The sequence below is a fragment of the Cryptomeria japonica genome, chromosome 2 (genome assembly GCF_030272615.1).
Source record: "Cryptomeria japonica chromosome 2, Sugi_1.0, whole genome shotgun sequence".
In the NCBI taxonomy this organism is placed as follows: Eukaryota; Viridiplantae; Streptophyta; class Pinopsida; order Cupressales; family Cupressaceae; genus Cryptomeria; species Cryptomeria japonica.
In genome coordinates this window covers 69,450,478-69,476,244 of record NC_081406.1, presented here as the reverse complement: position 1 = coordinate 69,476,244, position 25,767 = coordinate 69,450,478, and positions in this window count along the sequence as shown.

Here is a 25,767-nt window from a genome sequence, read left to right as displayed (position 1 = left end):
GTGAAAAGGAATTGTAAGAAGGTATATGTGAGATTAAGCAAAGCTATACACATAGACATCATTTGAAGGTGAAGCTAGGTTTTTGTGAAAGCACATAAGAACTACAAAGTATATCAAATGGATATTAAATGTGCATTTTTGAATGGAGATCTTGAAGAATAAGTTTACATTGAACAACCTGATGGATCTTCTTTGACAGATAACAAAGATATGGTTTGCAGGTTAAGAAAAGCTTTGTATGGATTGAAGCAAGCTCCAAGAGCTTGGTACGCAAGATTGGATAAGTATCTTTTGAAGATTGGTTTTTCTAAAGGTAATGTAGATAGTAATTTATATTATAAAGTGACTAATGATGACATCTTGGTTATAGAAGTTTTTTTTGATGATATAATCTTTGGAGGAGAAGATGGATTATGTAAAGACTTTTCTATTGAGATGCAGCAAGAATTTGAAATGTCTATGATTGGAGAAATAAAATTCTTTTTAGGATTGCAGATTTCACAAACTGATAAAGGTATATTCTTGAGTCAATCCAAGTAATTAAAAGAGTTACTAAAGAAATTTGGGATGGAGAACTCTAAACCGGTAAGCACGCCTATGACTACAAATGACAAATTATGTCTAAGGGATGAATCTACACCTGTAAATCCAACTAGATACAAATCTATGATAGGAGGTTTATTGTATTTAACACAAACCAGACCTGATATTATGAATGCAGTATGTATTGTTTCAAGATTTTAGAGTAATCCTAGAGAAAATCATGAATCAGCAGTAAAAAGGATTTTCTGGTACTTACAAGGCACTTCAGATCTTGGATTATGGTATCCTAGAGATGAAAACTTTGAATTATATGCATATACAGATGCAAATTGGGCAGGAGATTTGGATGATAAAAAAAGTACCACCGGCGGAGCATTTTTTCTTGGAAACAGATTGATTTCTTGGCTGAGTAAGAAACAAAGTTGTACATCTCTATCAACAGCAGAATCAAAATATGTTGTAGCAGCAACTAACTGTACACATGTATTATGGCTTAAGCAAATTTTGAAAGACATACAGGTAAAATGCAAGGAACCTATTACTATCTATTGTGATAACACTACAACAATTGATATATCTAAGAATCCGGTATTACATTCTAAAACCAAACATGTTTCTATCAAACTGAATTTCCTAACGGAACATGTTGAAGCAAAGGAGATAAAACTATTTTATGTGAATACACATATTCTTTAGGTGCTGGTTCCTTCTTGGTTAGGACATTCTGAATCACCCTTGTGGTATTTTTCACAGGAGATTTTCATCAGACTTCTTTTGCTTTCCTTTCACTTTAGCTATAGGTGCAGTACCGGTTTCAGTTGGTGCAACTTGGACTGCCACAATGTCCAATTTTGCCTTCTTTTTATCTTTAGGTGATGCTAAAAGGGTATTAGCATAGCCAACCAATAAATCATGATTAACCTCATAGCTCATATCTTCCATCTCTTCCTCTCTAGGTTCAATTGCTTGCATCAAGCAAAAGTCAGTGGTAACCATGAAGATTATATCTTTTGAAAAGTGTTTTACCACATCTTCAGGTAACCTCATTCTCATGCTCATCTTTTTCTAAAATTAATTAAAATACTTGTTCACGGTAGCTAAAAAAGTATTCTTCACAGCCTTAATGTTGTTCTTGATCTATGCATTAACCGGTTGTTCCTTGGACCATTCAATATCTCCAATACGTAGTAGGAAGTTTGAAAAATAGAAAAATAACCCGACTAATAGATGACCATATTTGAACTTTTGTGTGTTGTCCTTCTCAATGGATTTCAAATTTTGAAATAATTGGTCTCTAATGGCTTCACAAATATCATAGTCTGCATTATCAACAATCATTCTATGTGTTGTATGAATTGCTATAGATGGAGCACTGTTAAGTCTACTGGAGTAGAATACCCGGTAGCCCATCACCATTGCTGCAAGTTTCACCGCAAGGTCTCTAATATTGTTGATAGAGAAAGCATGCTTATCAGATGTAGAACTAGTTAACTTGAAGACAGTATCCTTTGAAATTATTCTTCACACGGGAATTTCACCGGTTGAGCAATAACCCGTTACAGCCCTAATAGCTTTCTTTCTTATTGTATGGGTCCTTTCCAAATACATATTCCCTCTGTGGACTCAACTCAAGATGATTCTTATGTGTTCATCCTCAAAATCTTCAAGAAAATATGTAGCATTACGAAACCCTTTTTCAAAAACCCTAGCATATTTCATTTCAATCTTTTCGCTCTTATTACAAAGTGATTTCAGCTAAGTATAGATGTGTAGAGTTCCTAAATCTTCTATCTTGCAATCTATATAGCTGGACAAGTCACCTTTGACCACAACACCACTTGGGACTTGCAATAATGCATTATAAGACAAAATTCCATCTGCCTTTAGAGCTTCCTCAGGCTCAGCAGTGAGCATCAACCTTTCTATGGACTTAGAAGAAGATTCCATTCTAGTTAAACAAGTTTTGAAGCAGTATACAAATAAATGCCTTGTATCTTGCACGTCGCTCTGTTTCCCAGTTGAAATGTCCAAATGTACACCCGTTCGCCTCTCTGCAACTTTCTATTCAGTTTGATTTCTCTAAACACAAAACAATTTTCCAATTGACAACAAGACAATCTTGTTCTTCTCTACAATTGCTTTAAATTTCTTTTTCGAAAGAGTTAGGGTAAAAATAATAAAGTAAAACTTTTTTTTATCCACTTTACCAATTGTAATAAATGCTCGCACTTTAGGTTACAAACCCTAAATTTTTTTTACCGCTTAATTGAAATACTGGTTGATAACATGTTAACAAAAAGTCACCAAAAAATTTACAATTCAAAAATTCTTTCCCACTCATTTTACAAGGGGTCCGGAGATGTTTTACCATTAAGCTCCCCTTAGCTGTGTTAGACAGGCTTAAGTCACCAGTGTTGGATTCTCTTCACTGGGTGAAGGAACAGTTTCTTCTCCAGGCGATTCATCACCTTTCTTTTTCCAAATCTGATTCATATCTTCTCTGGTTCCCTCGACATCAACATTTTTCTTGCCTTTCTGATCCTTAAAGGAGTTGACCGGTCTGTTATTTCTTGATCTGCAAAACTTTGCTAAGTGCCCTGGTTTGTTGCAGTGGTAACAGACCATACCAGATGATCTCCTAGGTCCTGCATTTCCTCTTCCTATTCTTCTTCTATAGTTCATAGCCACATGACCAAAGTTATTACAAAAGGAGCAAACAATATTTGTTGCCTTTTCCATTTTGAATGGACTAAACCGGTTGTCATAGGATCTTTGCCAGTTCCGGTTTACCCGGTTATCAAAATTCCTTATCCGATCACCATTTGGTCTAGGATGAATGCGCGGTATAGGATTATTTGATCCATATATACACTCAATATGTCTATGCCTATACATTTCACATGTGTAGCAATGACCTTCAAACTTTCTAGACACATACCTAGCATTAGTATTGTAATTTGCATTTCTGCTAGGTTTGTTTTTACAAACATTTGCAGTATGACCAGGCTTGTGACAAACAAAGCAGACAAGTTTAAAAACCTTCTTACCGGTAGTCTTATTGAATTTAGGAGTAGTTTTGTTCTTTGTACCAGAGGATCCACCTTTTACAGTTGTATGAAAACCAAGTCCAAAGATATCACCCTTCATTCTCTGTGATTGAATTTTCTCTTCCAGCATGGTAGAACTTTTGACAAACTTCTCCAATTTCTCATTGGCTTCATCATGCTTAGATAGGTTCTCTTTCAGAGACGATGCCAACTCAAGGTCTAGCTTTAGGTTCTCCTTTTCTTCTATTTCATCAATCAAGTCCTCATGTATAGTGTCTTTTTCCCATTTGATCTTTATGATCTCTTCATCTCTTACCTTGATAAGATCTTCAGCAGCTCTTCTGGCTTCTAGTTACTGACTCATGTGGATAGTGAGACCTTCTAGCTCTCTTCTTAGATTCAGTTTTTCACTGTTCACCTTTTCAACTTCGTCAGCTAAAGCTTCAATATTGGCTTCATCTGAAGAACTATTATCAAATATTTCTAGCAGTTTTTTAGATAGCTCTCTCCTTTTGACTTGAGAAACTTTCAGTTTGCCCCTAAGGGATTCAATTTCATTTCTACTATCTTCTCGCTCTCTAACCATCTCGAAGTAGCTCATGTCCCCCATGGTAGTTTCAAGATTCCCTTCTAAGTAGTTAGGCTTCTAATAAGTTAGGCTCTGATACCAATTGATGGACTTGAAAAGACCAGAGAGGGGGGTGAATCAGTGATACCAAAACAAACACAACTTCAAACACTAACTGGTAGATGAACTTAACCAAACATTTAAACAAAATACATGCTATCCAAAATGAAATAACAGCATCCACATAAAGTGGAACATCCACCATAACACGTGTTTATACGTGGAAAACCCAAATAGGTAAAAACCACGGTAAGATGGAACTCACAAGTTAACTATCTGTAATAATAGATAACTGACCGGTTAAGGTCTTACAAAGTGCTCTGCTAGGAGTGAATCTTGTTAGAGATCCCAAGCTTGATTAGAAGGTTATACCCTGTTAAGAGTAACCTCGTTGGAGGATTTTAGAATCCAAAATAATAGATCACCTTGTTAGAGGATTTGTACAATGAATCTTGTTAGAGATTACCCAGTTAGGGGATTTGATTCTGTCGTAATGATTTGAAAACAAAAAGAAAGGTTTGATCTATTCTGAGTAGCACAAGACTTGCTTGATCAGATCATTCTAAGTACATTCAGCACTACTCTTCATCTTAACACTTATCGCTCTTCAACAAAAGCTTTTACTCTTTATGCATATCAGTATTCACATAAAATCCTCTCCTATATCAGTTCTCTCTATTAAATGATTCACTAAGATGTCTTTAAATAGATGTATACAAATCTTATGTCATCCATAGGAAATCAAAAGACAATTTCCAAGGTGCAGTGTATCAAGACAAGTAAACATAACTCATCACAAAAATCACCATCAAAAAAACGGTGTTGGTAACTCATCACAAAATCAAATACCAGTTAGAATAGTCAATACCAGTTGGAACAAAACATGTGAACCATTGTCCTGGAATCTTTCGTTTGATCTACATCTTCATTTTTATCTTCATTTTGATGTCGACTTAAAGTAACCACAGGTTATCTCTTAACCACATACCAGTTGACATAGAGTACCAGTTAGAGATAGACCTTAAACATACCAGTTAATAGTGTAAACCAATGAAGTTACACCGGTAGTCAATGTAATCATATGTGTGTGTGAGAGTGTTTCATCAATGACAACAAGTGATGAATACATTATAATCATCATAAAGCCAACAATCTCCCCCTTTGGCATTGATGGCAACACTTAGAAAAATAAATTAGAGTAATAAAATACCACTAAGTGTGCATACACAACATATTTACATATGTACTCATATTCCCCTTTCAATGCAATACTCCCCCTTAATGCATGCATAAATACAAAATTTTCAAAAACACACATACATATTATTACTCCCCCTTTGACAGAAATGCCAAAATCATAAAGTAAAATATACACATATATATAGAAAATATGTATCAAAGTGTTCAGCATATATTACAAAAAAAATTTAAATAGTTCATGCATTAGCTAGTCTCATAAAAATATCATTGAAATTTTGCTTCATCTAAGATAAAGCATTTTCCCATGATTCCAGTATGTTTGAGGTGTACTCAGAGGTAGACATCAACTGGGAATAGAATTCTTCCATTGAGCCTAGCATGCAAGTTTTAGGAGTAGAAAGAATAGCTTCTGCATTGGAGTAGGGTCTTTGAAAAATGTCGACTTGCGAGGTGAGCTGACTTTTGAGCTCTCTTAGAGATCGGAATCTCTTAGCCTTCTCATTATCATTCATGTTTAGTATGTCATGCAAATCATCTATAGACCGGTTAAAGGCATGAATGGAGTCTTGGAGTGGGACATATGCCTTGCATAACCTTTCCATTTCCTTCTTGGTTTCATCTTGACTCTTAGAAATGTCGAAGTAAAAGAAAGTAATATTGGAGGTAGAGGCAAGATACTTCTCTCTAGATTCAATAGCTTTCTTCAACAGACTTCCATTATGAGATAAAGCCATTTTGCCACTTTCAATGTTCTTAGCCAGTTTATCTCCACATTTCTTCTTGTGGCACTTCTCAGCTGACATTTGAGCTGCATCTTCAAGAGATTTGATTTGATCAGATGCATCTGCAACTAACTAACCAAGTTTGCTGATGGGTGTAGGAAGATGTGCAACAACTATTTCCAATAGTAAACCAAACAAAATTTCTACTACATTCTGGATTGTCTCTGCTTCAATCCTTTGCTCTTTCAATCTCTTCTTGTGTGCTCTAGATTGCATAACATTGGCAATCTTCAACATTTCTTATGCACTCAAAGTGTTAATGTCAATGGGTCCTGAGATACTTAAAGAATCATCATCATCATCATCATCATCATCATCATCATCATCATCATCTTCAAGTAGTTTCTGCTTCACCTGTTCAGGGGGTACACTCTTAATGATAGCTCTTTTGTGTTCTTCTCTGTTGTATCTTCAATTAGCTGAGTGACAGCTTCCTCAGTAGACTCCTTTTGAGTAGTTTCAATGACCGGTGGAGATTGAGGTTTCTCCAGTTGTTTAGTTGCCAGTTCATTGTCCACTGTGAGTTGAATACCCAGTTGTTCAACTAATGTAACCTGTACTTCAGTGATTGTAGGAGGATCCATATCCGGTGCAGTAATTTGTCCAGATAGGTCTACTGTGTCTTGAACATCTTCATCAACAAGAATAATGGAATCATCCTTCTTCTTGATTGGATAGACTACGTCAGCTTGAACAATTTCCTCTTCATCCATTTCCGGTCGAGGAAAATTATCTGTATTATCTTCCTTATTGCTAGAGTGGATGAATTCTTCCCTCTTTTTGATTACACATGCTAGCTGATGTGTCTCAGACTCAACAACTGACCTTTTTGCATTAAGAAGCTTCAATTTTCTCACTTTAAAATCAAAATATACTTTGTATTGCTCAATTAAAGCACTAATTCCATCTGATGATAGATTGGGAAAATACTGTACAAATATTTCATCAATAATCTTCTTTTCTAATTGAATTGCTTCCTCCCATTTATCTAACAGAGTATTATACAAAGAGATTGAAATATCTTTCTCCAAATCATTCGGAAATCTATTGTAATGACCCAAATAAGTAATTACATGTTGGATTACTTGCTTCTGCTCATCTTCAGTAAAAGAATCAAAATATTCTTTGACATTATCAAACATATTTCTTCCTAATACCTTCATTATCCTATCAAAGACTGTGTCAAGTTTGTAGGTAGCAATATCTATAGGTGTAGTTTCCTTTAACACTACCTTTACCTTCTTGGGTGTTCTGTCGATTGCTTTTTCCTTCTTTGGTTCTTCTTTAGAATCTGTACCCTTAGACTCTAGTTGCAAAATCAATTTCTGATTTCTCTTCTTTGGTGCATTATCCTTCTTTACATATTCTTTAGGTGTTGGTTCCTTCTTGGTTAGGACACTTCGAGTCACCCTTGTGGTCTTTTTCATAGGAGATTTTCATCAGACTTATTTTGCTTTCCTTTCACTTTAGCTATAGGTGCAATACCGGTTTCAGTTGGTGCAACTTGGACTACCACAATGTCCAATTTTGCCTTCTTTTTATCTTTAGCCAATGCTAACAGGGTATTAGCATAGCCAACCAGTAAATCATGATTAACCTCATAGCTCATATCTTCCATCTCTTCCTCTCTAGGTTCAATTGCTTGCATCAAGCAAAAGTTAGTGGTAACCGTGAAGATTATGTCTTTTGCAAAGTGTTTTACCACATCTTCAGGTAACTCCATTCTCATGCTCATCTTTTTCTGAAATTCATTAAAATACTTGTTCATGACAGCTGAAAAAGTATTCTTCACAGCCTTAATGTTATTCTTGATCTATGCATTAACCGGTTGTTCCTTGGACCATTCAATATCTCCAATACCCTGTAGGAAGTTCTGAAAATAGAAAAATAACCCGGCTAATAGCTGACCATATTTGAACTTTTGTGTGTTGTCCTCAATAGATTTCAAATTTTGAAATAATTGGTCTCTGATGGCTTCTCAAATATCATAGTCTGCATTATCAACAATCATTCTATGTGTTGTATGAATTGTTGCAGATGGAACACTGTTAAGTCTACTGGAGTAAAATACCCAGTAGCCTATCACCATTGCTGCAAGTTTCACCGCAGGGTCTCTAATATTGTTGATAGAGAACGCACACTTATTAGATGTAGAACCGGTTAACTTGAAGACAATATCCTTTGAAATTATTCTTAACACGGGAATTTCACTGGTTGAGCAATAACCCGTTACAGCCCTAATAGCTTTCTTGGTTATTGTATGGGTGCTTTCCAAATACATATTCTCTCTATGGACTCGACTCAAGATGATTCTTATGTCTTCATCCTCAAAATCTTCAAGAAAATATGTGGCATTATGAAACCCTTTTTCAAAAACCCTAGCATATTTCGTTTCAATCTTTTCGCTCTTATTACAAAGTGATTTCAGCTAAGTATAGATGTGTAGAGTTCCTAAATTTTCTATCTTGCAATCTATATAGCTGGACAAGTCACCTTTGACCACAACACCACTTGGGACTTGTGATAATGCATTATAAGATAGAATTTCATCTGCCTTTAGAGCTTCCTCAGGCTCAACAGTGAGCATCAACCTTTCTAGGAACTTAGAAGAAGATGTCATTATAGTTAAACAAGTTTCAAAGCGGTATACAAAGAAATACCTTGTATCTTGCACGCCGCTCCATTTCCTGGTTGAAATGTCCAAATATACACCCATTCGCCTCTCTGCAACTTTCTATTCAGCTTGATTTCTCTAAACACGAAACAATTTTCCAATTGACAACAAGACAATCTTGTTCTTCTTTGCAATTGCTTCAAATTTCTTTTTCAAAAGAGTTAGGGTAAAAATGATAAAGTAAAACTTGTTTTTATCCACTTTACCAACTATAATAAATGCTCGCACTTTAGATTACAAACTCTAATTTTTATTTACCTCTTAAGTGAAATACCAGTTGATAACATGTTAACAAAAAGTCACCAAAAAATTTACAATTCAAAAATTCTTTCCCACTAATTTCACAAGGGGTCCAGAGATGTTTTACCATTAAGCTCTCCTTAGCCGTCTTAGACAGGCTTAAGTCACTGGTGTTGGATTCTCTTCACTGGGTGAAGGAACAGTTTCTTCTCCAGGTGAGTCATCACCTTTCTTTTTCCAAATCTGATTCATATCTTCTCTTGTTTCCTCGACATCAACCTTCTGCTTGCCTTTCTGATCCTTAAAGGAGCTGACCAGTCTATTATTTCTTGATCTATAAAACTTTTCTAAGTGCCCTAGTTTGTTGCAGTGGCAACAAACCATACCAGATGATCTCCAGGGTCCTGCATTTCCTCTTCCTATTCTTCTTTGCCAGTTCATAGCCACATGACCAAAGTTATTACAAAAGGTGCAAACAACATTTGTTGCCTTTTCCATTTTGAATAGACTAAACCAGTTGCCATAGGATCTTTTCCAATTCCGGTTTACCCGGTTATCAAAATAACTTATCTAGTCACCATTTGGTCTATGATGCATGTGTGGTACAGGATTGTTTGATCCATATTGACACCCAATATGTCTATGCCCATACATTCCACATGTGTAACAATGACCTTCAAACTTTCTAGACACACATACCTAGCATTAGTATTGTAATTTGCATTTTTGTTAGGTTTGTTTTTACAAACATTTGCAGTATGACCAGGCTTGTGACAAACAAAGCAAACAAGTTTAAAAACCTTCTTACCGGTAGTTTTATTGAATTTAGGAGCAGTTTTGTTTTTTGTAGCGGAGGATTCACCTTTTTCAGTTGTATGAAAACCAAGTCCAGAGATATCAACCTTCATTCTCTGTGATTGAATTTGTTCTTCTAGCATGGTAGAACTTTTGATGAACTTCTCCAATTTCTCATTTTCTTGAGTAAACTTTTTGACAAGATCTTCATTATGCTTAGACAGGTTCTCTTTTAGAGACGATGCCAACTCAAGGTCTAGCTTTAGGTTCTCCTTTTCTTCTATTTCAGCAATCAAGTCCTCATGTATAGTGTCTTTTTCCCATTTGATCTTTATGATCTCTTCATCTCTTACCTTGATAGGATCTTCAACAGCTCTTCTGGCTTCCAGTTCCTGACTCATGCGGATAGTGAGACCTTCTAGCTCTCTTCTTAGATTCAATTTTTCATTGTTCACCTTTTTAACTTTGTCAGCTAAAGCTTCAATATTGGCTTCATCTAAAGAACTATTATTAGATATTTCTAGTAGTTTTTCAGATATCTCTCTCCTTTTGACTTGAGAAACTTTCAGTTTTCCCCTAAGGGATTCAATTTCATTTCTACTAGCTTCTAGCTCTCTAACCATCTCGAAGTAGCTCCTGTCCCCCATGGTAGTTTCAAGATTCCCTTCTAAGCGGTTAGGCTTCAAAGAAGTTAGGCTTTGATATCAATTGATGGACTTGAAAAGCACAGAGAGAGGGGGGTGAATCAGTGACACCAAAACAAACACAACTTCAAACACTAACTGGTAGATGAACTTAACCAAGCATTTAAACAAAATACATGCTATCCAAAATGAAATAACAGCATTCACATAAAGTAGAACATCCACCATAACACGTGTTTATACGTGGAAAACCCAAATAGGTAAAAACCACGATGAGATGGAACTCACAAGTTAACTATCTGCAATAATAGATAACTAAGGTCTTACAAAGTGCTCTGCTAGGAGCGAATCTTGTTAGAGATCCCAAGCTTGATTAGAAGCTTATATCCTGTTAAGAGTACTACCCTATTAAGAGTAACCTCGTTGAAGGATTTCAGAATCCAAACTAATGGATCACCTTGTTAGAGCTTACCCGGTTAGGGGATTTGATTCTATTGTAATGATTAGAAAACAACAAGAAAGGTTTGATTTGTTCCGAGTATCACAAAACTTGCTTGATCAAATCATTCTAAGTACATCCAACACTGCTCTTCATCTTAACACTTATCGCTCTTCAACAAAAGCTTTCACTCTTTATGCATATCAGTATTCGCATAAAATCCTCTCCTATATTAGTTCTTTATTAAATCATTCACTAAGATGTCTTTAAATAGACACACAAATCTTATGTCGGCCATAGGAAATCAAAACACAATTTCCTAGGTGCAGTGTATCTAGACAAGTAAACATAACTCATCACAAAAATGACCGTCAAGAAAATGATGCTGGTAACTCATCACAAAATTAGATACTGGTTAGAACAGTCAATACTGGTTGGAACAAAACATGTGAACCATTGTCCTGGAATCTTTCGTTTGATCTCCATCTTCATTTTCATCTTCATTTTTATGCCAACTTAATGTAACCACAGGTTATCTCTTAAGCACATACCGATTGACACAGAGTACCGGTTAACAGTATAAACCAATGAAGTTACACCGGTAGTCAATGTAATTATATGTGTGTGTGAGAGTGTTTCATCAATGATGACAAGTGATGAGTACATTACAATCATCATCAAGCCAACACATATCACGTTCATTCATATTGGGGGGTTTAATATCCCAAAAATGAGGGTGCACTATATTGCCTATCGGTGAAAATAAGGGGGTATTAAATTCTGGCTATGAAAAAATGCAATATTTGGTGAAAATAGGGGGCTTTTAATTGAAGCTGTGTATTGGGAGGGGGTGGAAAAAAAGGATTCTAGGGCAATATTTTTTGAAACTAGGGGGAATTTTTAGTATGTATGAATGCACGTGATATAACCCAGGTTCACTAAGTGAAGCCCCCGTGGAACCTCCACTCCTCAACTTAGAAATCAGCTTTGTGACTTTTATTTGCACAATTATGGTGTTCTATATGATTCATAATAGAACCTCTACACGTATAAAAATGAGCACTTTCCTAAGTGAATATTTAATATTCATTTTAACCTTATTCCTCTATTTAATTAAATTATGTTTAATTAAATGATTCACATTCATCTATTTGATTAAATAAGTTATTCAATTTATTTAATTAAATTCCTCTAAGCCTTTCATATCCTTTAATTAAATAAATCACTTTATTTAAGTAATCCCCCTTTGTCCCCTTTTAATTAAATTTACATTTAATTAAATTTCTCATGGCAAATAAATAAATCTAATTTTTTTAAATCCCCCACTTATATTTATGCAAGTTGCATCTATTTTAGTTGAAATAAAGTAATTTATTTTAATTAAAATTACCCTCCATCCACTTGCATTCTCCTACATCTCCCACTTGCCTCTCTAAACCCCCTTCTAGATTCTTCTAAACACTTCTAATTTAGCCTAACCCATCCTCTAAATATTGTCACATCCCTAAACAAATGGAAGTCACTTCTCAAACCCTCAAAGTCTTTGAAAACCATTAAAGGCTTTATGTCTTCAACAAGTTAACCTTGAAAGTCTTCCAAACTATTAATGGTTAACTCAACCCTCTTGCATGATTAGAGACTTTCTCTCTAACTCAATCCACATCTAACCTAGGGGTCTCATCAAGCATTCATTGCTTTGACCATGGATATTCCTTTAACTCTTGCACAAGAGTTTATCCTTTGGATAAAAGCTTTGTCCAATGGATAACATTACCCTAACCTTAACCCTTGCCTCCTAAGGTAACCATGAGGTTTTCTCAAACATTTAATGCTTCTTACTTCCCCTCTCAAGTAGTCTTATGTTGACAATTGTCACCATTTCATTGGTGAGAATTGTAAACATGGATTGATAACTTTCAATCCTGGCCCTTGAGAAGATCATCCAATCCTGACCATCCATTGCCCTATTCTTCCTATAAATAGAGCTCTCATTCCTCCATTTAATATCCAAGTCTTTAGTATCAAACTTATAGACATTTTACTAATAATCCAAGTTTCATGCATCTAATTTATACTCATTTTTATAAAGCATTTAGTCTCTCTTTGAATAGAAATAATCTAATAAACATTTTAGAAGTATTTCTATTATCATAATAATCATATTTAGCTAGTGTATCATGACTAGGATAGTTCTTTTAATAATCCTTGCATATCATCATCATATGCATGCTAGTTTAATTCATACTTGTTAATATCATGCACATTTAGGATTGCATTCATGTTAAATTGATCAAGTATCCCTCATTCTCATGATTGTCATCCCTAAGTCACTTTGCTCAGTGATTCGAGAGCAAAGGCATTGGCTTGAGGGGTCTTTTGAGATAGAGAACAATGGAACATCCCTTGGGAAGTTGAGTTATTTGATATAACTCCATAACTTGCACCAAGAATCCTGTTGGTGTATGGACTAGTCTTGAATTCATATTTTCCATTTCATCACACCACTTTTCCCGCACACATTTTTGGCACCCACCATGGGGCATAACCTCATTTATCAAATCATTTTTGCTACAGGCCTAACATTGTAGGTACGCGGAAAACATGAATTAGCACATTGGTACCATCCTTTAGCGCATCTAGTCTGTCTTTTGGTGCATACCGCTCACTGTTTGTCGTGTTGGACTCAAAACTTAGCATGTTCCGCAGTAACCTTAGCGCATAACACTTTTGTTGATTCCTGATAAGCCTCAGCGCTTTGAAGCATCAGTTCAGCGCGTCCATACAACAGTGTAGTGCATCTGGGTCTTTTGTTAGCGCATCGGTGCGATTCTGTAGCGCGTAGGGTCTGTAGATTAGCGCATAACAAACACAGAGGGAAAAACACAGTTGTAACTAAGATCAAAACTTAGAATTGTAGAAGTCCACTTTGAAAAAATCTTTTTGCTAACTGGTGTTTTATTGCAGGTCACTAACATTTGTTTTGCAGGGTTGAGAGATTTTATTTTACTATTTTAGGCATTTTGATTAAGTTTCCTTGTTTCTAACTTTATTAAGTTAGTTATTTGAAATTTCTCATTTTCCTTATTGGTAAAAATGAACTCATTTTTCCTTTTGGGTTACTTAAAAAGAACAACAAAAAAATCTTCAATCTTGCTTTCATAGGGAGAAAAATGATTTATTTTTGTATTTAAAAAGAACAAGACAAACTTTATTTGTGCAAGTTTTAAAATGAACCTCACCATCCTTTGGTGTTTAAAAGGATCCACTTCATTTTTTTGCATAAGTTAAAGAACCTCATTTCCAAATACTAGATAAAGCAAAAGAGGGAAATCCTTCCCCTATCAAATTTATTTTGTTGACAATATCGAAAAATGTGCTTTGTTGACCAGGATTTCTTTACTTAGATCAAAAAATCACTGATTTGAGAGTTAAAAAGAACACCATGCATTTTTGGAGCAACATCTCCCAATAGAAGTTAGCAAATCACTGAATTGAAGGGTTAAACAAAACCATTTTTGTGTTTTGTCTCGAAAGTGGAAGGTATATGCTCTCCCCTTAACTGGGTGACCAAAAAGCCAAACCACTCTTAAAGCTTTATGTAATTCAAGAAATTAAATCCTTTAGCAGGCCTACCCTCCCGAGTTGCTCGTAAAGCACCATTTAAATGGTCGGTGAGAGGGGAATGACCTAAGTGGGAAACAGCTTTATCGCCAAGTGTTCCAACCCACTATAATCAAAAGTGGAGGATGATGAAAGTCCCTTCAACGGTTTTGCTCAACGATTAGCCTTCCCCCAGTATCTTTAAGATACGTAAAGCCTTTGTTCTAAAGGTTGGGAAGCCTCCTGAGGGATTTTATCACTAAAGACCGAACGAAAGCCTGATTACAAACTTTAGCAATAGAAACCTTGAGCCGAGTCAGTATCCAAACATCCTCAATATCATAGTGCAAGGGTGGGGAAGAATCCGCCCCCAAGATTACTCACCATATATCTCCCAAGATAACTACCCAATTGTGAAGCAATTCACTTTGGGTTAATTTTTGGCAAAAGGCAAAAAAATGGGCACCCCCAAGGGGGTGACACAGTTGTTTGAGCCGACGGAGTATCGAGACTAGTGGGCTATGGTATTGTTGATGACCTTTGAATAAAGAGTTTGTTTGAATTGTCTTATTTGTATCCAAACCTATGAAAACATTGGGGATTTGAACACATCCTCGCAGAACATACACTCTTTGTTTAGAATAGGCAAAAATGATTGTCTCTTTTGTGTTGTGTCTTCAGTTTATAATTCATAAAATCATCCATCAAAATTAAACAAGTGTTGAAACATTTCCAAAAAAACCAAAAACAGAACAAACATAGCAGTTTAGCACATAGGAGAAATCTCCTAGCGCATCTGGAACACACTTTAGCGCATACAAGTTGAAACTTAGCGCGCTCATTCTTAAAACTAGCACATAACAGTCTGAAAATTTGACAAACTTTCACTAGTGCTCTGAGACACCATAGTAGTGCTTTGGAGCATCAGCCTAGCGCATTGGGGGAAAATTGTAGTGCTTTGAGTCTAAACATTAGCACATATTAACGACATAATAGCGCATAACCCATCTAGATCAGTCAAAATTTGAAACTCTGGTTTAGCGCGTAGCACATGCAGCTTAGTGCAATAGTGGCTTTTGATAGTGTATCTAGATCACACTTTAGCGCATAGGTAAAACTTAGAAAAACAAAGAACAAAACTGAGCATTTTTGAAAAATTTGATCATCAGTCGTAGATACCCTTTTGGATCCTTAGTTGACCTTACCAAGCTAAACTTGAACCAAAACATCAGAAAAATATTCCAAACAATCAAGCAAGTTATTCTCAGAACAAAATTGTCAAAACTAAAACTAGCTAGAGATAAAACTTTATCCTATCAGAATCGGGTAGTATCATCACATTAATCAAAAGGTCTGCCATCTAAAGGATTTCATCAACCAAACATACCTAGTTTAAACTTAAGTGATCAAATTGAGTCTCCATATCGGGAAACTCTTTATTCCATATCATTTGACGCACTTTGTTGTGAAAGTGAATCTAAACCTCTACTCGATAAAAGTAGGCTTAAGTTTTCAAATGAAGTATCATAATCCAAACATCAAAGGAAACCATTGATCAATCGTGTATGACCACTCCTCATATTTTGAGAAGAAAAAGTCTTCATTACAAAACTAAGTTGAAGAAATGACAACTCAGTTCTCAGAAACTTGCCAAATGAAATAGATTTCTCTATATAAATCGTCAAATCTTCAAATCACATCATGCCTTTCTCCATCATATGCGATTATATCTTCAAGACAAGTCAAACGAATTTGACGAAGAACCATTAAGAAGCGGAGCCTTTTGCCAAAAATTAGCATTCAATCAATGCTTGAATCATGGAGGAAAGATCAACCCAAATTTCTTCCTAGAAGTCTGCATCACTTATAACATAGCTTGATTTGAACCACCAACCCCCAAACAACATGAAGAAGAGGAGTTCGTCCCTTTTGTCATGGAAAATTTCTATTAGATGCTCATTGTCACTTGCTCTTAACGAAACAAGCAAAGTGAACCACAACCAGAGTCCAGTATGGGTCGAAGATTATCAAATCCTTTCGAGTATCCAAATCTAGAGGACACAGAGATTATTGAGGAGATTATTCAAGAATGTCAAGAAAACCCCTCATTCCAAAAACTCATGGAAAGAGTCATAGAAGCTGACAAAGAAAAATACATTCTTATGCTAACAAGAAAAGGAGTTAGGATTCCTGAAGACTTTGACACTGAAATCTTTAGGACAAGGTCTCAAAATTATGCTTATCAAGAACAACAGAGAGAAGAGGAGACACCTGAACCTGAACAAAACATACTTGAACAACATAACATACCAAAACACACCCATACCTGAACTAGGGATAACGAAAGAGAAGAACTATTTCCTCGGCAAACAAATGCCCATGGTTGCTCTTACACAACAAATGCAAATGTTGCAGAGGCAAATGCAGGACATGCAACAGGGGACCACAATACGATACTCATTAAACAAAATTTGTCCTTACCCCTTTGACAGGAGATTGAACATGATACCTTTTCCCTTGAATTCAGACATACCCAAATATGACAAATATGATGGTAAGAGTGATCCTCGCAATCATGTTCGGGATTTTTGTACCATAAGCCTTGAATTTGCTCACGATGACACTTATTTAATGAGGCTATTCCCAAGAAGTTTGAGAGGTCAAACAATGGAGTGGTTGTCTAAACTTACACCTCTTGTTAGATCCTTTGATGAGTTGGTCAATAAATTTATCATGCAATACTCCTACAATATTCAACACGCAATCACCGTGTTGGATGTATGTAATACCAAACAGAAAAACAATAAAACATTCATGGTATTTCTTCAATGATGGAGACGTATGGTTTCAAGATATCCTCGAGATGTGCCTGATAAAGAAAAGATGGAAATCTTTATCGACAATCTGAATAGTGAGATGAGTTAACTACTCAAGCTCCAGTGCATACCATCTTTTGCCAAATTAATAAAAAACGGAATCCAAGTAGAGGAGGCATGTATCAAGAAAGGAACATTGAAGTTCTTCAAAGAAGGAACTAATTCATCCAACTCTCATTTTAACAACCAGAACAACAACAACAACAACACCTTAGATAAATCCAAATTCTGGACCAAAAACAAAAATGTTGTTAATGAGGGAGGAACTGGTGCTAATGATATGAAGTCCAAACAACCAGTATTGGCTTTATCAGGTAATCCCAAGGCTACCAAGAATCAAAAGGGTGCTAACAAAGGCACTAACACTTATCCACCAAATACCAATCAAGGACCTTCAAATCCAAATACCAACAACAATGTCCAAAACAACAACACAAATCGAGGAACTAATCCAAATCAAAGGGGTAACACCAACAATTTCCAAAATAGACGCATCTACACACCATTGGGACAATCCTTAGATTCAGCATTCCGCAAACTCCCGGCAAACAAGATTATCACATTACCAACCATAAACAACTTTGAACCCTAGGTCAAACCACCTTGGTGGAATGACTCACACTTTTGTGATTTTCATCGAAACAAACGATTGCATGAGGCTTAAAAACAGTGTTCAAGACATGATTGATAGAGGTGATTTAACGGTCAATGGTCTCAAAACAAACAGTGATCATGACGCGTTTAAAAATCCTCTTCCAAATTACAACAAAGAAGGAGCTTCGTCATCAAACGATACCAAAGGAGCTCACATAAATCACGTATACAATAACACCATCAATCATATATCAACAGATGACAATCAAGTAAATGTCATTAAAATCAAAGACAAACATGAACATGAGTCGATCAATGTAACCAACAGAGCTCAAAAATAGGTCTTGAAAGGGCATACATCAACAAGAACCATTCTCCCCAAGACTCAGTATAACTTAGTTGATCAACTGTGGAAAACTCCTGCTCAGATATCCATACTCGAGTTACTAAAACTTTCGCCGAAACATAAGGACATCTTGGAACAAGCACTAGTTGAAACAAATGTGCCTCAAGATCTCGATATTGATAAATTTCAAGTCATGGTGGCTCACATGACAGGGCCTCATAATCTCACATTTTCTGAACATGACAATATCTCATTGAGCCATCCACATAATACTCCCCTTCATATTGAAGTCTTAGTCTACAAACATCGAGTTAAAAGAGTATTGATTGATGGAGGAGCTGGTCTCAATATCTGTACCTTAAAACTTATTCGTGCATTAGGCTTCTCTAAACAGTCTATTGATCCACACAAAAAGATCATCATCAAGGCATATGATGATGAAGAGAGATCGTCCAAGGGAACAATAATATTACCTATTCAGGTAGGACCGATACAAAGGGACACTATGTGCCAAGTCTTAGACATAGACTTAACATACAATATGTTATTGGGTCGTCCTTGGATACATGAAATGCAAGCAGTATCGTCAACCTACCATCAGTGTGTCAAATTCCCATATAATGGACAAGAGATTTCTATATCAGCAGATAATAACACCTTTCAACATTGCAATGCCATGGGGGCAGCCCAAGACAGCTTGGTTCCACACAACAAGGAAGCTCAAACTTCCTCAGTGTTAGATCATCATCAAGAAAAGCTCAAATCTCTATCCATGGATTTCAAACAAAAGATGAAAATCAAATAGCAAGGCATGCGAGAATACTCTTTCAAACCCATGTGTCTAACCAAATTACCAACATTGCCAAAAACTCATGGGTAGCCTTCTGCATCAACACATTAAGCAACACATCCCATCACCAAGTTTGATGGCAAATTTATCCAATTGGGCACACTAGCACATGAACCAGAAGAGACCATATTTATTTATAATTATTTATTAGGAAAATAATGCTTATTTTTCATTTATGAAATTGAAATGAAATTGTAATGGAATTTTTAGTGAAATAGATGATAATGAAATAAGAGTTCAAATGCAATGAAATGATTTACATGCAAGTGAATGATCAGTGTTGTTTTTATTATGGAATTGGGATCATCATTGCTAATGAGCAATTGAGTGCAAGTGAATGCAAGAACAGGTGAACGCGAATGAAGGCGAGAACATGGTTCAAGTAGAATTGTTTTAGCTCTTGGACTTTGTTAGAATAGATGAAATCTCACACACCACATCAGAATTTATAATCTGCATCTTGCAAAGATAAATGATTTAAATGACTTTATTTGAATGTTTGTTTGAATGATTAATTTGGTACAAGTATTTTTCATCGACATTTCTTTAATTTGAAGAAAGATTGAATTTTAAAGTGAATTATTAAGAAAAAATGATTATACGTGTATTTTGATGTTTGAATGAGACTTTTGTGTGCAGATAATGTATAAATTTCATTTCGTGCTTATATTTCTACTTTGTGATTTCTAGATAGTGATATATATATATATATGAATTATATACACACACATATATACGTATAAGATTTATATAATGTTTAGGAAAAAAATATATAATTAAATTTAATTTAATTATTACTATAGTTATATATATATATATATATATATATATATATATATATATAGTATGTATGTATTATATATGTATACGAGTTTGAATAATAATTCGATCATATACCTATAAATACGTACGTAGTTATTGTATATGTTAATATATTTATGAAATTAAATTATTTTGTTTTATGTAAATTAATTGTTTATATATATATATATATATATATCAACTTGCTTGGGATAGTGGCGGATTCATTAATACATTGAATTAAGCAATGTTGATGAAGCTGACATAATTAAAATCGACTTGGCATGATCCTTAATGCCACTAAGACTATTAGAAAACGATGTGCATAGGGAGATCGATATTAATATCGATCTAAACACCATGTCAAACTCATTGCATTTGAATGAGAAGAGGACTATGTGTGTGAAACGTGGACACTACAGGGACTATCTCACATAACTAAACACCTTGCAAATAGGAGAGTATGTCAACTATGAAGCAAAATAACCGATATGGTGGCGGTTGTATTTAATACAAGTCATAGTCAAATAAAGCGAGTTTATGAAGGAGTCAATACTAATCGACTTGGCAAAGAGACTTAGAAAAAATGTTTGCAAAGGTAAAACAATATTAACGTCGACCATGCCACGAAACAAGCACTTAAGTGTTTGTATTGAATTCAAACATAGTTTGCAACTAGAACACAGACTACATACGTGGTGCATACCATTCGAAAAAGCCTACGTGGTCAAGAGAACTATTAGACGTGCTACATGGTGGCGTGGAAAACTTTAATAACAGAGTATGTAAGCCCGAAACATAGCAGATTATATAGAATGCATTTAGCATAAATATGGAGCATTAGTACACATAAAGCACATGGAGAAAAGACACAGAATAGAAGAGAGAAAAGACGGTATTGTGGAAAAGAGAGAAATTTGCAAAGTATAGTAAAGATAGAACAAAGAATAGAGAATGGAATATAGAGTAGTAAGTAAAAAAGAGATGGAGAGACTAGAAAGGAGAGAACTCAAGTGATATAACAACATAGAGAAGGAAAAGCATTTGAAATCTAGACGTGTTGCAGACAGATTTGGAGAAGATCATCATTGATCATATCAAACTTGGGTCGAATTTCATAGGTAGGGTCTTAAACAAGCAATAATTTGTTTTTATAAGAATAGAATTCTCTTGAGATGTGATTGTTTAAGATCTTTAGTGAAGAAAAGAGTTCTATTTCTGAATAGTTTATTGATTTAGATTTCACAAGGATTATGTGAAATTTTGTTTGAAAAAGCCATATAGGTATATGCAAATTAGAATTATCATATTAGATCATGGAAAACATCTATTAGTATCAAATTTGAAAGAAAAGAAGTAGGTAGTCAAGAACATGTGGAAAGATAGAGAACTTATGCATTCTAAACTTAGATACTTGAACCATAAGATGCATGATTACGTATTTGGATTTTATGAGAAAAGATAAAAGAATGTGTACTCATAATTTCTATTTATGAATTTTACTTTTATCTATATGCCAAATATGCATACATGTGTTACACCTTATTTTTAAATTCTTATCCTTGATTTACTTGAAAAGAGAGAAGCGAAAGATTGCTTTCTTATTGGATATAATTAATTATAAACGAAAGATTGTTTCTTCTATACCTATTTAACGAAAGATTGTTTTCTTTAAATATTATAATTTTATCATGTGAATAATAGGAAGAAAGAGTTGAGAAAAGAAAGATTGTCTTCCATATACTTAGTTATGATTTCATATGAATATTAGAAAAGCTAGATATGCTTGTGTGTTTGGGTAAATTCAATGTGTGGAATAACTAGAAATAATATTAGGAAAATAGCTAGTGATAATGTTTGGTACAAGCTATCAAGAAAAAAACGCAATAATTATGATCCAAAGATTCATTTTGTTTTTATCCCTTAGATTCATTTGATTTTGGATGACTAGGCACACTAGTCCAGACTAAAAGGGCTTGTTTTTGAACCCTCTAATAGTAGGAAAAGGTTGAGTGGCAAATGATTTCCGATGTTGGCCTTCTTCATAATTTTTAACATGTTTCATGAGGATAGGTATAAAAGAAAGTCTTATACCCTCATTGAAATATCTCTCAATAATCTCTCATCAAAGAAATTCACTCCATAATTTAAATTCAAGTGAGCAAGCAATCAAATATCACTAGAGCAATGAAGGACATGTAATTCATTCAGATTTCAAACATTCAAGATGGCATCCATAATCAAGTTATTATGAAGACATCCATGAATTCTTACATGAAAACATCAACCTTTTATGAATTTTTCAAGGAAAAGGATATTCATGAAGAAGGTATAATATTTTAGTTCAACATTCATTTTTCAGATCTAGCCTCCACCCTAAAATCATGAACTTTCTTTTCTATTTTATTCATTAGAGGGTTAATTCCAAATGCAAGGTTTGAACTAGGAAAACCCTTATCAACCCAACAAATTTTTCCTCTCTTGCGTGTGTAGGTGATTGGTTCAAAAGAGAAGAAATCTAGATCTAAAAAGTATAGATTGAGACAAATTGAACTATATTTTGAAGAACCTATAAACCTTGATTAGTGGAAATCGACAAATGCTGGCATTCTACACTCTTATGAGAATAGTTGATGTTGTCATTCATGGCAACTAACTGGCAACTCACTGGCAATTGGTTTCTACATGCCCGGCATCACAAACCTCATAAGAGAGATAAAAACAAATGAATCTAAGGGATAAAAACAAAATGAATCTCTGGGATAAAAACAAGTTTACTTAGTTGTTCTTTAGTTGAGATTTATTTAGTTCCTTTATTCTTTTTTTTAGTTCTCCTAATTTTAGATTAGGGCTTCTCTTGCTTTCTATAAAGCAAGTCTATGCATTGTTTTAGTCATTTTGTAATTTTTGAGGAATATATCATATATTTCTTGTTGCTCTCATTTATGGAAGGTTTTCTTTCAGCTAGTTCAATCAACTACTTATCAAACTAAATCAACCTAAGTTACTTAGATCGTGTCTTATACATGATAGATCATTCCTGAAACCATACTGAGTCTTAGTCCCATGCAATGGATGGGATACAATGCCAAAGGACCTATAGGCAAGCATCAAGAAGGCATTACAGAACCATTGGACCCTCCTTCATAGTTTTTTAGAGACAAAATAGGATTGGGATATGGACACAACCTACCCCCAAGGCAAAAGAAGACTAAATATCAAAAACCTTAATGGAAAGCAAAGAAGAAATACAATGAGGACTGCTGGCAAGAGGCACTACACCAAGCAACAAAAACAATAAGGAAAGAGTGAGAACACCAGGAAAAAGAGAAGCAACAAGAAGAGTTGGCCAATCAAATAGAAGAAGCATCTTATGAGGAAGTACACCATGTTCAAGAACCCATTCAAAACAAGGCAGAATCACCTCCTGAAGAAATTACTATTCCCCAAGGAGAAACAGTATATGAACAGATGCAAAGAGTAAAAGCAGGTTCTGATACAGAATCAAAGAAAACTACATGACAGGTATCAATTATTAGGGATCTCTTTTCACCTTACAACATACCTGTCAGCAGCACTGAAAGACTCTGGGACAACACTTCTAAGACCGATTCTAATGACTATGAATGGGGAACTTGTTCAAATATTACTGAAGATATCTCTGAAGGTGTTATTCATACACCCCTTTCTCAAGAAGGACATGGTACAGAGACTAGATTACTTGAATTTGGTCCGCAACATATCTATGAAGCTACGGAAAATGAGCAGCGACACTACGAGAAAGTCTACACGGAAGATGATACCATCGAAGACCTCGACAATATCATTAAGTTAACCAATATCCCAGACAATTTTAACGATACCTCTATCATGACACTTACCGCAGCTGACCTTGACCCACCCAATGACTCTTTACCACTCATATTTCCTGATCTCATAGACTAGGATGAACCTGAACACCATGACTTACCCATATTTCCAGATGATGAATCCATTATCCATTACCTATGTACAGTCAATCGAGAAACAGACTCTACCAGTGAACAAAGTAACGATATCTGCAATCAGGAGGGTGCCAAGTCTCTCAGTTACAAAAATGAAATAAATAAAGGATCTACTACTGAAAACCAGTTAATGGCAACATTAGATCACAAAAAAGTCAAAATAAAGGACGCATCTGAGGGTGAAAACCTTTTTAAGGCACCTAAGGATGGGAGACTTGACACTCTTCCTGAACACTATCAGGAGCGATCAACCATACTAATTGAGCCCACTCAATCAATCAACATTGGTACAAAAGAAGCAGCTAAAAACATACACCTAGCAGAGTCTCTTATAGAAGAAGAAAAACCCGAATTTATCAAATTATTCAAAGAAAAGAAAATCAATTTTGTTTGGTCCTATGCAGATATGCCCAGAGTAGATCCACACTTAATCATACATTATTTATCTATTTCTCCAGGAGCTAAGCCGGTCAAACAGAACTTAAGAAAGATGAATCCGCATGTAGCACTAATGGTCAAAGTTGAACTAAAGAAACTATTAGACATTGGATTTATTCGACCTATAGACTATGCTGAATGGATTTCAAATATTGTGCCAATTTCAAAACCAGATGGAAGCATCAGGATATGCACAGATTTTAGAGATGCTAACAAAGCATGTCCAAAGGATGACTTTCCTTTGCCCAGCATCGACATAATTGTAGACCTCACAGCAGGCCATGCAATTCTATCTATAATGGACGGTTTCTCTGGATACAATCAAATCAAGATAGCTCCAAAGGATCAAGATAAAATAGCGTTCACCTGTCAATGGGGAACGTATTGTTGGAACGTCATGCCTTTTGGCTTGAAGAATGCTGGAGAAACTTATCAAAGAGAAATGACAATAATTTTTCATGATATGATGCATACCTTCATGGAGGACTATGTGGATTATTTACTAGCTAAGTCATTTACCCAGGAAGAACACTTGGGCATATTGGATAAAATCTTTCAAAGATTGGAGAAATTTCAAGTCAGGCTAAACCCTAAGAAGTGTGTCTTCAAGGTAACATCGGGCAAATTATTAGGCTGCATTATGTTTGCCAAGGGCATTGAAGTAGATCCAATGAAGGTACAAGCCATCATGGAGATGCCACCTCCTAAGAACATCAGTCAACTCAGATCTCTACAAGGACGGCTCCAAGGAATCAAGCGATTCATAGCCCAACTAGCAAATAAAATTCTACCATTCAATCATCTGCTACATAAGAACATACAATTTAGATGGGAGGCCAAGTGTTCAGAATCATTCTATCAAATCAAGAAATATCTAATGAATCCACCAGTTCTGGTACCACCAATAGCGAGGAATCCACTCATCCTCTACATATCAACAACTGACATATCATTGGGGGCATTGTTAGCACAAGAAGATCAAGAAGGCAAGGAACAAGCTATATATTACATCAGCAGGACATTAAATGGCTATGAGCTCAATTACACATTCATTGAGAAGCCCTTCTTAGCTGTAGTATTCGCCTCTCAAAAGTTCTAACATTACATGCTAGCTCACATAATCAAGCTAGTAGCAAAAATTGATCCTCTCAAGTGTTTTCTCAACAAAGAATCTCTTGCAGGTAGATTAGCTAAATAGGTCATGATTCTCAGCAAGTTTGATATCCACTACACAAAGTGTTAGGCTATCAAGAGACAAATAATTGC